This window comes from Phodopus roborovskii, unplaced genomic scaffold (assembly GCF_943737965.1).
Source record: "Phodopus roborovskii unplaced genomic scaffold, PHOROB, whole genome shotgun sequence".
NCBI lineage: Eukaryota > Metazoa > Chordata > Mammalia > Rodentia > Cricetidae > Phodopus > Phodopus roborovskii.
Genome location: NW_026126540.1, coordinates 25,507,384 through 25,521,022, shown reverse-complemented (window position 1 = coordinate 25,521,022; position 13,639 = coordinate 25,507,384).

Sequence of the window (13,639 nt, the reverse complement as noted above, 5' to 3'; positions counted from 1 at the left end):
TCAGCCCTTCAACAATCCAGGAAAGGAGCCAGGCACAAGGGAAGTTTAAAATGTCCATCCCCACAAGAGCTCTCTGACCTTGCCTGAAGGCAAAGATTCCAAATGACATCCCAGATGTTAGAACTGGGTGGACACCCATTGTACTTTCCTCACAGGCATCAGGAAAGTGTATTGCAGAGCCAGAGAAGGAAGAGGAATGGGCAGGATAGGGATCCCCCAAATAGAAAAACAGGTCAAATTAATTCTCCCCGGAAATGCGAGTTGATAGCCAAGGAGGTTCCAGCCTCATTTGAGCATTCTATTCTCTTCAGGAGGGTGAGGTCAAGCTGCCTTAGCCAAGAGCAGGTGCTCAGGTCTGAGGTCGGTCTACTCCTTCCTTCCTTCCTTACCCAGCTGGTTATGAAATGGCAGAGTCCCTCCCTGAAGCTCCATGTCTGCCCTTTGGTCCTTCCTTCCTTCCTGTCTCCCCTAGCTGTTTTGTTCCGCACACCAGTGAACTAAGTGGCTCTCTGCTTGTTCAAGAGACCTGCAGTAAGAGTACAGAGATAGGAGCTGGCCAGAAAGGGAAAATAGTTGAATTTCACAGGAGATACCAGAGGGCTACAAACAAGGAATTGTTCTGGAGAAAGTTTTAAAATAAGGCAAAGGATCCAGGTGTGGTAGGAGCAGTCCCAAGAATTATGAACCCAGCACTAAGGGGTGTGATGGAGCTAAACAGGAAAAATAGCCTTCTAGGCCAGTCTTGGCTATATAGACCCTGCCTCAAGAATCAAAACAACAAATCAAAAAAGTGAGACAAAGGAGAATGTGATAATGCTGCTCCATTGGATGAATGAACCATACAGTCCTTCTCCGGTGAAGTGGTCCCAACCTCACCACCACTGTTTGGGTGGGGCTCGTATTACAAAGCTTACTACAGACAGCTCCATAATCATTTACTAGAGTGCGAGCTTTTCAGGAACCTGAATCTGGCACCTCCATGCCACCGAACAACCCACAGACTCCACTCCGGATGGGCTGAGTCTTCCCCTTCTACTTGGGTAATACTTTGTCACAAGGGCCTTGGGACTCAGACTGAGAAGTAGGGGACTCTGTTCTGTGACCCTGACACTCCATCCCATACCTGGTATGCACAATCTGATGGCAACCCAATCTGCCTTGGCCCTACAGCTGCCTTGGTCCAGAACCACATATTACTCTGCTTCAATTGAGAGATGGCTAAATACCATTTGTTAAATGGATGGTTCAAAGTAGCTGAGACACAGATAAGAGTTTCCTTAGACAGCTGATAGCTTTGCAGCTCAGAGTTCAGCAGCTAGAGGAGATGAGTTCTGGGAAGGGCGGGGAAAGGGGCCTGAACAGGGTTCACCTATGAATGGCATGGCAGGGTACAGAGAGCACATTCCAAACACAAGGGAAAGAAAAAAATGTGTGTCCTGCTAAGCAGGTCTGGTCAGAGGCCACGCTTCTCACTCCTGCTCTTTTTCTTGTTTTCATTTCTCACTCTTCCCACTGCCTCACTGGCTCCCAGGACAGACCTCTTTCCTTGAACCGTTTTATGTGTTTATGCCCTTCACATGTTAGCTTGAGCAATGGGTCTCAACTGTCTCTCTCTGCAGAAAACAAGTAGGGTTTTTTGTTTCTCTTACACACCTCACTTATGAGGATAGGCACCAACAATGCTGTCATTCTGTCCATTGGTCTTTCTGGGAGGGGCAGAAGGCAGGAAGGAGTCCCTCTTCCTGAGCCCTGAACAATCCCAAATGTCTGTCCTGGACCTATGCCTGGGTCTAGGCTATAAATCTCAGAGGCTGGAGGCCTGATTTACTTTATTCATCTGTATTTTACCTAAATTATACTTTTCTTGAAGCCACCCAGAATTAATTAGGGTGTGAGTGAATATAAACATTCATTATTTTAAAACATTTAGAGTTTCTGTTCTTTTGTTTAAAGAAATTTGAAGAATCCATCTTTCCTTCCTTCTTTCTTTCTTTTCCTTTTTTAATTGAACCCAGAGGATGTTCTTGAATCTGACCCTTAAAGTATGATTGGAAAAGGAGTGAGTTTAAAATAATGTATTTTGGCTCAGGTTCTCTCACCAAATAAAACTTGCTTACTACAGACATGACATGCAAAAGAAAGTTCCAGATGCAATTCAATAGGAAGAAAGAACTGAGAAACCTACTCTAACCCAACCAAGAACACTCATTTTTCTGTGAGGCACAGTCATGATTCAGCCAAAACCAAACAACAATAGCTACAGTGACATGTGGGAATTATTTAGTTGAAGGGGTAGAAAGTCCTGAATATTGTCTTTGAAATGAAATCCACCCTTCCTCTACTCACTCCCTCCTTCTGTCCTTCCTCCTTCCCTCCCTCCTTCCTTTCCCACTTCTTTCTCCCTCCTTCCCTCCCCGACCCCCTTCCTGGAGAACTAGAGCCTCACACAGGCTCTAAGCATTTTGCTTCCTTTTGCTTTTGATGTATGATTCCTAAGTTGCCGATCCTGAGAAATTTGGAGACTTAAGGCACAGCCCATACTTCAGTCCAACTTTTCCCAGCACTGTGAACATTAATTTATATTTTATAATTCTGAAAGAATCCCATTGTTTTCTTTAGCTATGCATAAATGTATGGACTGTGTCCAAGGAATCTCAGCTTAGTGCTCAAAAAATATCTCTCTCTTGAGCTGTCAGTTGAAAGCAGGGAGGCATCCTGCTTCAGCCCCACCCAGCCCAGGGCCTGACCACACTGGAGTGACGAGGCTGGCCAGAGGCCAAGCATAAGAGGACAAGGGCCCATCTCATGTTGTGTCCAGGAAGACAGGGAACAGATCACCCAGACATCAAAGTGAACCCAAATATCTGCTCTGTGCCAAGCAGACCAAAACGCCCTGAAATGTAATCTCTGAGTGCTGGATCAAAGGCCACCATCAAGAAAGACCCCTTTAGCTGTCAGGAGCATCTATGCCATGTAGAAAGGATGATTAAACGACATTGCTAGGAATCTGTGGGGAGGACTGGAGTAATGAGGTCTTGGTGAGTTTCATGAACTTGTCCATGTTCCAGCCCCTGGCACTCCCGTTTGCATTGCAATTTGCTGAAACACATTGAAGGACAAGCTCTCTGCTGGGCGTTTCCACCGTGATTGAAGTCTAAGAGGTAAAAATCCACTCCTGGAAGCTGAAATGCAAGCTTCAGGGGGGAAAACATGCTGCAAACCTCTTAAGCAGAGAAGCAAATCCCAGTGAATCTGAGGCCTGCTGATCAACGGTCTTGTCACCGTCCTGGGAGTCTAATTACTACCCTCCCAGGCAGCTCAGTCAAGAAGCCCCTCCTTCAGGTTGGTGGCCAGTTGAGTGTGACTCATTTCCCCTTGGAAACTGCCCTGGAAGATGGCACAGTTCCTCTTTTCCTTCAGGGAGCATTCTGTCCAAACCATCCAGAGTATCAACCAGCAGGCCGCACCCATGCTCTCACAGCTGAGTCACAGGCCTCAGATCACTAAGAGAATCCTGTAACTCTGAGCTAACCCCACCCTGCAGAGTCTAGCTTCCCTAGGGTGGGAGTGGGAGAATGAAGGGAGGTGGGTTAGTGGGTTTCAGAATTTGCCTCTGGGATTTTTGCTGATCTGTTACTTTTCTATTTGCCTTGCCATCCTCTCAACAAATCTCCAGAGTCCTCCCAGGCAGGTCTGGAAAAGAGGTCATTTCTGTGGCCAAGCTCAGGCCGTGAAGTAGGTACTAATGAACATCCATCTCACAGCACCACACCAAATTAATTAATCCGGGACTGAAGATTCTTCACCAAGCCAGCTCTCACTCCACCTCTTTCTGGTTCCCTTTATTTAATACAATAGCGAGAAGGAAACTTGGTAGAGAAAAATCCGCCTCACTCCCTCTCACCCCAGCACTTATTCATGACAACAAATAGAAGGGCCCCCCTGAGCCCTAAGATCCTTCCCCTCCAACTTGCAACTTGCACTGGAAGGAAATTCCCCAGCTGTCAAGCTGCTAGTAGTGCTCCCTGGTGTGATTGGTTAAGGCAGCACTGGTGTGGAAAGGAGCCTAAGAACATCTGGACTGAGGTCTGCCTGGAGCCAAAGCTGCGAGGAACATCGCCGCTGGGACAGAGAGAGAGCGGAGTCTGCTTAACTCTAGATAAGTCTTAAGACTAGTTAGACTAGTTACAAAGTAAGAAAGGTAAGAGTGAAGAACAGTACTCCAAAAGGGAGGAGGTCAGAGGAACAGCGGCCCAAACGCCAGGGTGGGGTAGCTGCAGACAAGCAGCGCCTCCGCCGCCAGCGGGTCTGGGGGTGTCTGAGAACCCGAGGGTGGCCCCACCCAGGCCCAATGGACGCGCCGCATCGCAAAACCGGGCTGGAGTCCCGATCAAGCGGGTATGGGGTTCCCCACGGGCAGGTGTGGGGTGCAGGACTCACCTGGGCCCCGAGGCACAGCAATCGTTTGGGAGAGTCAGACACACAGCTATGAGGCAGCACTGAAGGCCAGGCGTCTTTGTATGCGGGGCGGGTGCAAAGGGTGGAGGCGCCCCAGAGCGGGAGGAGCCTGGAGGGCAGGCAGCAGCGCTCCCCACCGGCTCCTCCCTTCCTGCCTCCCCCAGCCGCCTCTCTCTCTCTCTCTCTCTCTCTCTCTCTCTCTCTCTCTCTCTCTCCACACACACACACACACACACACACCCTTCCCACTCTGCTCTCCTGAAAGAGGAACCTAGCTGGTCCCCAAGGACAGTCCTATTGTAAACGTCCTGGAGAGCAGAAATGCTCTTAGTCTTAGTCTTGAATATTTCAGGACATCCCCACCCAGGGCCATGCCCTTCCTCTCGGGTTTAGTTTTTAGAAAGTGGGTGAGTGTAGAAATAAGAATCCAGCCGTCCTGGGGCGGGGCACACTGGCCCAGACCCAGAGCCAAGCGGTTCTACCAGAACCTACAGGTTTAGAAATCATTTTCTAAATGTCTAGGAGGAATGCTTGGCGCCCTAAAGACCTGGGCAGCTCTCAAAATAGGCCACCTAGTTTGCTCTTGGAACTGGTCTGGAGGTCGGTCCTGGGGTCTTCAAGGTTAAGCACAGAAGCTAGGCCCCTGAGCTCCTGCCGGGCTTTGGTGGGTGCTCTTAGCTCTGTCTGCTTCAGGGGCACCTCAGAGCTCTTGGAAAAGGGTTCACCTTTCCAGGTAGAAATTGTACCTTGAGTGTCAGTACTGTAGGCATGGCTAAAAGCAGTTTCAGGGCCTCCTTCTTGACTCTTCTTAGCCTGAAAAGCTGTTTGGAAGACATTACTGGAAGATATTTGGAGAAAACCGGGTTTTCACTCACCCACCCCTACTTATTTTAATTGTGGTTTGGGGTTAAATACAGACTACTATCAACTATTGGCGACACAGCCCAGCCTCTAGTGCTGGGGTTTCCCCTGCTCCCAGAGGAAGTCCTGGATGGATGAGAGATTCCAAAGGAATGAACAGAATCAGGGAATCCTCTAAAAGCCACCACGTGACAGTCTTGCCTGGGGTCAGGAAAATCCAACTTGGTTCAGCTCTCTTTTCTCCAGGGTCTCCTAAACTTCAGCTCTGGCTCTTCAAGAGGACAGTTCTTCCAAATCTTCCTAGAGGCCTCTGAGGCCCCAGGCCATCCATACCAGGAGAGAGTGGAGGAAATCCTGCCCCTTCTCTCTGGTCCCAAGGAAGATACAATTGGATTTATGGTATTCCTACTCACTGGCTTTCTTCAGCTGGGCCACAAGCCTTAAAATGCCCAGTGTGTGCTAGGCCCTGAGGATTCAGAGATGCAAGAACCCTTCCTGTTCTCTCAAAGAACCCCAACTTTTCTGGGGAGATAGTAAGCATAATTCCCAGCAATTGCAGTATTTACAAGAATGTTGGAGAGTGGCTTCTAAGATCCCTGGAACAATCTGATTCATGGAGGAAGCAGCATTTGATAGGAATTCAACAAATTGTCTAGCTGTCACTGTAACTCTTTAAACTGTAAAAACATTACAACCTGGGGCTGGAGAAATGGCTCAGAGCACTAGCTGCTCTTCCAGATGCTTGAGTTCAATTCCCAGTAACCATATGATGTCTCACAACCATCCATAATGAGATCTGGTGCCCTCTTCTGGCCTCCAGGGATACACATGGGGACAGAACATTGTGTACATAACAAATAAATAAATAAGTCTTTTTTTTAAGTTACAACCTTTTAAAAATTTATACAGCTCATTGTGTTAAATGAATGTTTTCTTGAAATTATTATGTGCCTGCGTCTGTGTGCATGTGTGCATCCCTACTTGCATGTGTACCAGACCACAGTTTTTAGGAGCTGGTCCTTTTCTGGTTCTGTGGGATTTGGAGAATGAACTCAGATCATCAGGCTTGCACAGCAAGTGCCTTCACTCTCTGAGCCATCCTGTGACTCAAGCATCATATTCCTTTTGTAGCGGGCTTGGAAAACATAGCAACTAAAACCATAAGTAAATTTATTTATAAATGTACAAACCAAAGGATAAACATTTTCGTGTATTTCTTTCTAGTCTTTATACAATTATGATTATACTGATTTTAAAAACCGGTAGCATTCTCTTTTTGTTCTACAACATTCCTCCTCTCTCTACCCCTCTCTGCTTCTGAGGTGGTGGAGATTGAACCCAGGGATTCTCACATGCTTGGTAAGCCCTCTGCTACTGAGTTACATTTGCTTTTCTGGGCCACTGTTCATCAAGAGTATCATGTTCACTCACTCACTGGTCCCCTTTTCATTCAGTTAGCATCTGTTTTCCTCAATTTGCTAGAGGACTTTAGGATTCTGAAGCCCTGGTGTGTGCAGACCCTCAAAGGTTTTGTAACTGTGTGAATGCTGAGGGTACATGCTGAACAGGGCCAGCAGGATAGAGAAGGTTGCAAATGTTCCCTCACTGACCTGCCCTCCCCCATCCATGGAGGTTCTAAGCCACACTGTGTACTGATAGGTCAATGAAGCTTCTGAGGATTATGAATCTTTAGGAAGCTGGGTGTGGTGATGCATGTTGATAATCCCAGTACTTGAAAGGCAAGAAGATTGTGCCTTTGAGGCCTGCCTGAACTACATAGTGAGGCAGTCAAAAACAAACCAAAACACTCCTCTCCAGGAAAAGTGATCCCAGCCAAGTTCTTTCTGCAAAAGATGGCTATGTCTTGTCAACCACATGGGTTAAGTGAGGCCAGTCCTGCTTCCCTAGTAAAAGTTGATTGGAGCAGAGACCAGCTCCTGAGCTGGAGCTGCTCAGTAACGGATGGAGTTGGGGCAAGCAATGATGGGGAGATGAGCAGAGAGCAGTTAACTGAATGGCACTGGAGGAATGGGGGGAGGAGGGCTGAATGCAGTGTGGTCCCAGGAATGAAGAGGAGGCCATTTACAAGTTGCCCACCAGGCTTGAGGTACCTTCGAGTGTGCAGAATGCTAGCAGCAGGGGAGTTGCTCTAATACTAAGGCAAAACTAGACATCCTTCCTCCTTCTCCATGAGACATAGTAATAAAACCTGGTTTCCAGAGGCTCTTGGCCATTTTGAATTTGTGGCTGGAGCACAGAGGTGTTGGGTTATCCACTAGAAATGTCTGTTTCTTTTCCACACAGTAGGACTGTTTCTGGGAAATGGCCACTTAGCCTGGGATTATGTTTCTAGCACCTCTTTTGTATCCAACTGGGACTATGTGACTAGTCATCCACAGAGTGAGATTGCAAGTGATGTGAGTCATTTCCAGACTCAGGCAGCAAAGGTGCTTTTTGTTTATGTCTGCTAGGACTCAAGGCTCTAGAGATAGAAAAGCCACAGCTGGGAAGAGCCTAGGTCCTCAAATCACTATATGTCAGAAAGCTACTTGTTGACCAGGAACCCATCACTGGTTCAGTTATGTGGGTAAGAAAGACATAAGACTTAGGGAGGTTATTTGTTATAACTTAACCTGAGTGAGTAGAGAGATGGTCTTCTGAGTGCTGGTATTTTTGGCAGCACAAAGTCATTGACCAATCCATACTAGACACTGATGGGATGAAGTGTTCATAGGACCTGGAAATTATACTGTTTCATCATGTATGCTAGGTTGTGCTCTATACCATGCAGAAACCTGTGCAGCCTACCTGAACATTCTGTCTACCCAGAGACAAGGTATGCATAAATCATAGCTGAAGAAATTTTATCTGTCAATTTTAATGCTCTTGGAGGTGTCATAACAGTCCTGCAGGGCACTTCAGTTATGCCGACCTGGTCAAAGACTTTTTTTCTGGCAAAACAAAAAAGGAAAAGAAAAGAAAATTATCTAAATAAATATGAATGTAACAGTGTACCCCAAAATAATAGCTATTTCTAATTATTACACTATCACAAATAATAAATCACCTAAGGTATAAAAGGACAAATTTTGAACAAATACCTTTGCCCACATGGTTACTTTATATGCATCTTTTTGTGAGTTTGCTGTATGTGGCTCTTAAAAGAGCTGTAGCAAATAAGCATGTTTTTGATGGGGGAAGATAGGAGGAAAAAGCAGGTGTTGGTATGGACTCAGGAGTGCATTGATTCCAGTAACTGCCGCAGGGGCATGGGAAAAATGCAAAGTTCTTAAAGTTCAGAGTCCCCAGGACACTAGTGCCTTTGTTGGCACCTGTTTAGGAAGTAGGAGCTTGTTTCTAAGGTAATGAGAAGCCACTGAAGAATGTAAACAGGAAGTGAGCAACTCTCCTACTTAACACTGTGTGCACTGTGCTCTAGGCACACCACCACAGCTAGACAGAGTTTCCTTGTGGGTAAAATGGGATGGGTCCATCTCCTAGTGCCCAGGGCAAGACCAAGAGGCACCTACTGAATAAGAAGTTGTCCAGCTCACTCTCAACAGGTCCCAGCTCTTCTGTGTGATCTTCTACTTTGCAAGAAGTGCAGCTAAAAAAAAAAAAAAAAAAAAAAAAAAAAAAAAACAGGCTGGGCTGTTTGCCACTACCAAAGGTGTGGAAGGGACTTAGCCAAGGCTACACAACTTATCTCTATCTTAAAATGGAAGAATCCAAGACTAGTGTTACTGGCTTTTTTTTTTTTAATATATATAGTTCTCTCATTTAAAAAAAAAGACTTATTTTTCATGTGTATGTATGTGTGCCATTGTGAGTGTATGTCATATGTGTGTAGGTCCCTGCACAGGTCAGAAGATGTTGCATGCTCTGAAGCTGGAGTTATAGATGTTTGTGAGCTGGCTTGAGTGAATGCTGGCTAGGGATTAACTCCTGTTCTCTGAAAGAGCTACAATGTCTATTAACCATTGAGCCACATTGCCAGTCCTCCAGAAGTCCTCTTAGCTCAAGACTAGAAATCACCACTTCCTATGGCAGGAAAGATGCAAATGTGAATGATTATAATCTATTAGATATGTACAGAGTGACCTATTCATTCACACAGTCATTTGGCTACTAAAAATATACCAATGACCAAGACAGAAAATTCACTGACCTGATGAGCTGTGCTAGATAGTTTTATGTCAGCTTGACACGAACTAGTATCTTCTAGGAGGAGGAAACCTCAACTAAGAAAACTCCTCCATAAGATGCAGGCTGGAGGCAAACCTGTAGGGCATTTTCTTAATCAATGATTGCTGGGGGATGGCCATTGTGGGTGGTACCATCCCTCAGCTGATGGTCCTTGGTGTAATAAGAAAGCTGTCTGAACAAATCTTAAAGAACAAGCCAGTAAGCAGCACTCTTCCATGGCCTCTGCATCAGTAACTGCCACCAGATTGCTGCCATAACTTCCTTCAATAATAAGCAATGATATGGGAACATAAGCCAAATAAACTCTTTCCTCCCCAATCTGCTTTTGGTCATGGTGTTTTATCACAGAGATACTAACCCCAACTAAGAATTCAGCCTTTCCCAGTGAAAATGCAAATTGAGATGAAAACTTAAATTTGTTAGTTGTAGCGAGGACCATAAAGGAAAAAAACAAAACAAAAACAAACAAACAAACAAAAAAAACCAAACAAGATTCTATGAGAATAATGGATGGGACCTGTTTTAGGTAGAAGGTCAGAGAAGGCTGGTCTGAGTTGGGAACATTGAAGCCCAGGTTTAGAGGAGGAAGAGGCACTAGGGTTTCTGGCAGAAGTGGGAGGTTTCCAGAGGGAGGGAAGAGAAGTGGGGTGCATGTTAGTGTGATAACAACTGAAAACCACCACTGTGCCTGAAGCACCCTGAATAAAGGGAGTGGTGACATGAGTGAGCCTACAAAGGCAGCGTTTACATGGATCTTTCAAATATTTTGCTGGCACAAAAAAAAAAAAAAAAAAAAAAGAAAGAAAGAAAAGAAAGAAAGAAAGAACCCACTACCAACTAGGGCAGGCTCTCAGATTAAGATAAACTTGGGAGTGAATCCTATTTTTCTTTGTCCTTCACTAACTATGAGTTCTTGAATATGTTACCCAGCCTCCCAAGGCCCAGCTTTCTCTTATGGAAAGAGATTTGATAGCAGACACCCACCTCATCAACAAGGAGTTTATGAATATAAGTAAGGAAGCACATGTGAATACTTAACAGAGTTCCTGGCACTTAGTAAGTACTCCACTCAAGTTAGATATGGCTTTTACTAACAGGTGGAACATGGGAGACAGGCAGGCAGAACTCTGTTGAACCCACTTACGTGGTGTGATTGCATTATGCCGTGGGAAAGTTTCTGCTACATCTTTTTCTGTACCTGTGACTTAGATTTCAAATTCCTACCCCGAAGGAATCTGGGCTATAATGAGGTTTATAATGAGGTTATGATGGGGATTATGTTAGGTGATTTATGTACAGCCATTCTGAAGGAGGGGTCATTCACGCCTCATAAGTATTTTGAAATAATTTTTTAAAATATTTTAACTGTTTTAAAAATATTTTCCTGGATATTTTCACTCTTTAAAAACTTTTAAAACTTATATTAAGTGCATACAAATGTTTAAAAGTTTTAAAGATATATATATAGTGTGTGTGTGTGTGTGTGTGTGTGCGTGTGTGCTGTGCTGTAATGTGTATAGCTCTGCACCACATTCATGCAGTACTCACAGAGGCCATAAGAAGGCTTTGGATCCCTAGGATTGGAGTTACAGATGGGTATGAGCCACCCTGTGGCTGTTGGGAATCAACACCAGGTACTCTGGAACAATAAGTAACTACTACTCTTAACAACTGAGCTATCTTTCCAGCCCCCTTTTCCAGTTTGTTAATAAGCCAGTGGCGGGGGTGGGGGGTGGGGGGTGGGGGGGATGTAGAACCAGAATGAAAATCAGTCTAACATTTGCGTTTGCTTTTATCACCAACAGGAATAATAGCTGGCTAAAAGAAGATGGAATTTTCTACTGTCTTCTAGTCCTCAGCAAAACTGATTTCTCAGTTCTTACCATGACTTTCTTCCAAGGAGGAGAAAACACATCCTGCACCTTGAGTTGAGTAATTAGGCTGGGATGGAATGCCAGCTTGTCAGAATCCAGTACTTGGCATTGAGGGAAGAACTGCGAGCCACAGCGTGCCCTTGTGGCTGTCAACTGCCAGTCTAGAAGCTTTCCCTTCATTAAAACAAACAGTGGCAGAAACCCTGGGGACCACACCAGCGGGAAAGAGTTACTTGAACTATGGCTACTCTGTTAATTAGTAAAAGTGGAATGTGTGGTGGTGTTCAGACTCACAGAAATTTTACTCCTTCGAACTCCAGTGGCATAAACCTCTTGTAAAACATTGGGTGACTCCTTAAAAGTAGGAGCCTTTTGGGCTGGGTTCCCAGTTCCTTCTATTGGCTGGAAACTGGGTGTTGTTCTGGGAATGGGTGTGTCGTCTAGTTAATGCTGTGGGACCCTCTGGTGGCCACAAAGAGAATAGCTATTCAGTGGAGTTTGTATTATCTTTAGTGGCTGAAGTAGAGACAGTGTTTTATTCAGATCCAATATGAAGCTGATAAGATGAACTACTTGGCTAAACACAGGCTGATGAAAGTCTGCATCCTGCCTTGTGTGCTCTTGTCTTTGGTAAAACTTCTCAGAGCCATGGGGAAAGGAATGCTGTATGCACCGGATCTTTTTTTAAACAGATAAACACAGAGATGTTTGGTTGAACTGTATTTAGTTCCAGATGTGTCAAAACTCAGTTTGGGAACAGAATTCAGTTTTTTTGCAAACTTCAAAGTAAATTCATTTTCATCCCTTCCAGCAGAGATTCTCTGACAGTCAAAAACCTAGTTGCTGGAGAGGATGTGGAGAAAAAAGAACACTCCTCTATTGGTGGGAGTACAACTCCCACTTTGGAAATCAGTATGTCGGTTCCTCAGGAAAATGGGACTCAGTCTACCTCAAGATCCATCAATTCCACTCTAAGGCATACACCCAAAATATGCACACTTATGCAACAAAGACATCTGTTTAGTTATGTTTATAGCAGCATTATTTGTAATAGCCAGAACCTGGAAGCAACCTAGATGCCCCTTATCTGAAGAATGGATAAAAAAAAATATGGTAATTTACACAATTGAGAATGGAGAACTACTCAGCTGGGGGGGGGATGGAATCTTTAAATTCTAAGGAAAATGGATGGAATTAGAAGAAACCATCCTGAGTGACGTAACCCAGTCACAAAAAGAAAATCATGGTATGTACTCACTCATACATGGATATTAGAATAGAGCAAATGATTACCAACCTACAATCCACACCTCTAGAGAAGTTAGGAAGCAAGAAAGACCCTAAGAGAGACATACAGAGTCCCCCAGAGAAGGGGAAAGGAACAAGATCTCCCAAGCAAATTGGGAGCATGGTAGGGATGGGAGAGGGAATTAAGAGAAAGAGAAGGGGAGAAGAGGAGGGGAGAGGAGGGCATGAGGGAGCAGGAAGATTGAGTCGGGTGTGGTAGGAGGAGAATAAAGAAGAGCAAGAAAAGAGATTCCATAATAGAGGGAGCCATTATAGGTTTAAAGAGAAATCTGGCACTAGGGAAATGTCCAGAGATCTACAAGGTGACCCAAACTAACAATCTAAGCAATAGTGGAGAATCTACTTTAAATGCCCTTCCCTGATAATGAGATTGATGACTACCTTATATGCCATCCTAGAGCCTTCATCCAGTAGCTGATGGAAGCAGAAGCAGACACCCACAGCTAAACACTGAGCCAATCTCCTGGAATCCATTTGTACAGTGGGAGGAGTGATGAGAAAAGGGGTCAAGACCAGGTTGCAGAAACCCACAGAAACAGCTGACCTGAACAAGGGGGAGCTCATGGATCCCAGACTGATAGCTAGAAAACATAGGACCAACCAAGACCCCCTGAATGTGGGTGTCAGTTAGGAGGCCTTGGAAGTCTACGGGGCCTCTGGTAGTGGATCAGTATTTATCCCTACTATACGAATGGACTTTGGGAGCCCATAGAGGGATACTTTCTCAGCCTGGACACATTAAGGAGGGCCTAGACCCTGCTCCAAATGTTATGACAGACTTTGAAGTTCCCACATGGAAGGTCTCACCCTCCCTGGGGAGCAGAAAGGGGATGGGATAGGGGCCTGGTTGGGGGCAGAAGATGAGGGGAGGGAGAGGGAATTGGGATTGACATGTAAAACAAGATTGCTTTTAATTTAAATTTTAAAAATCA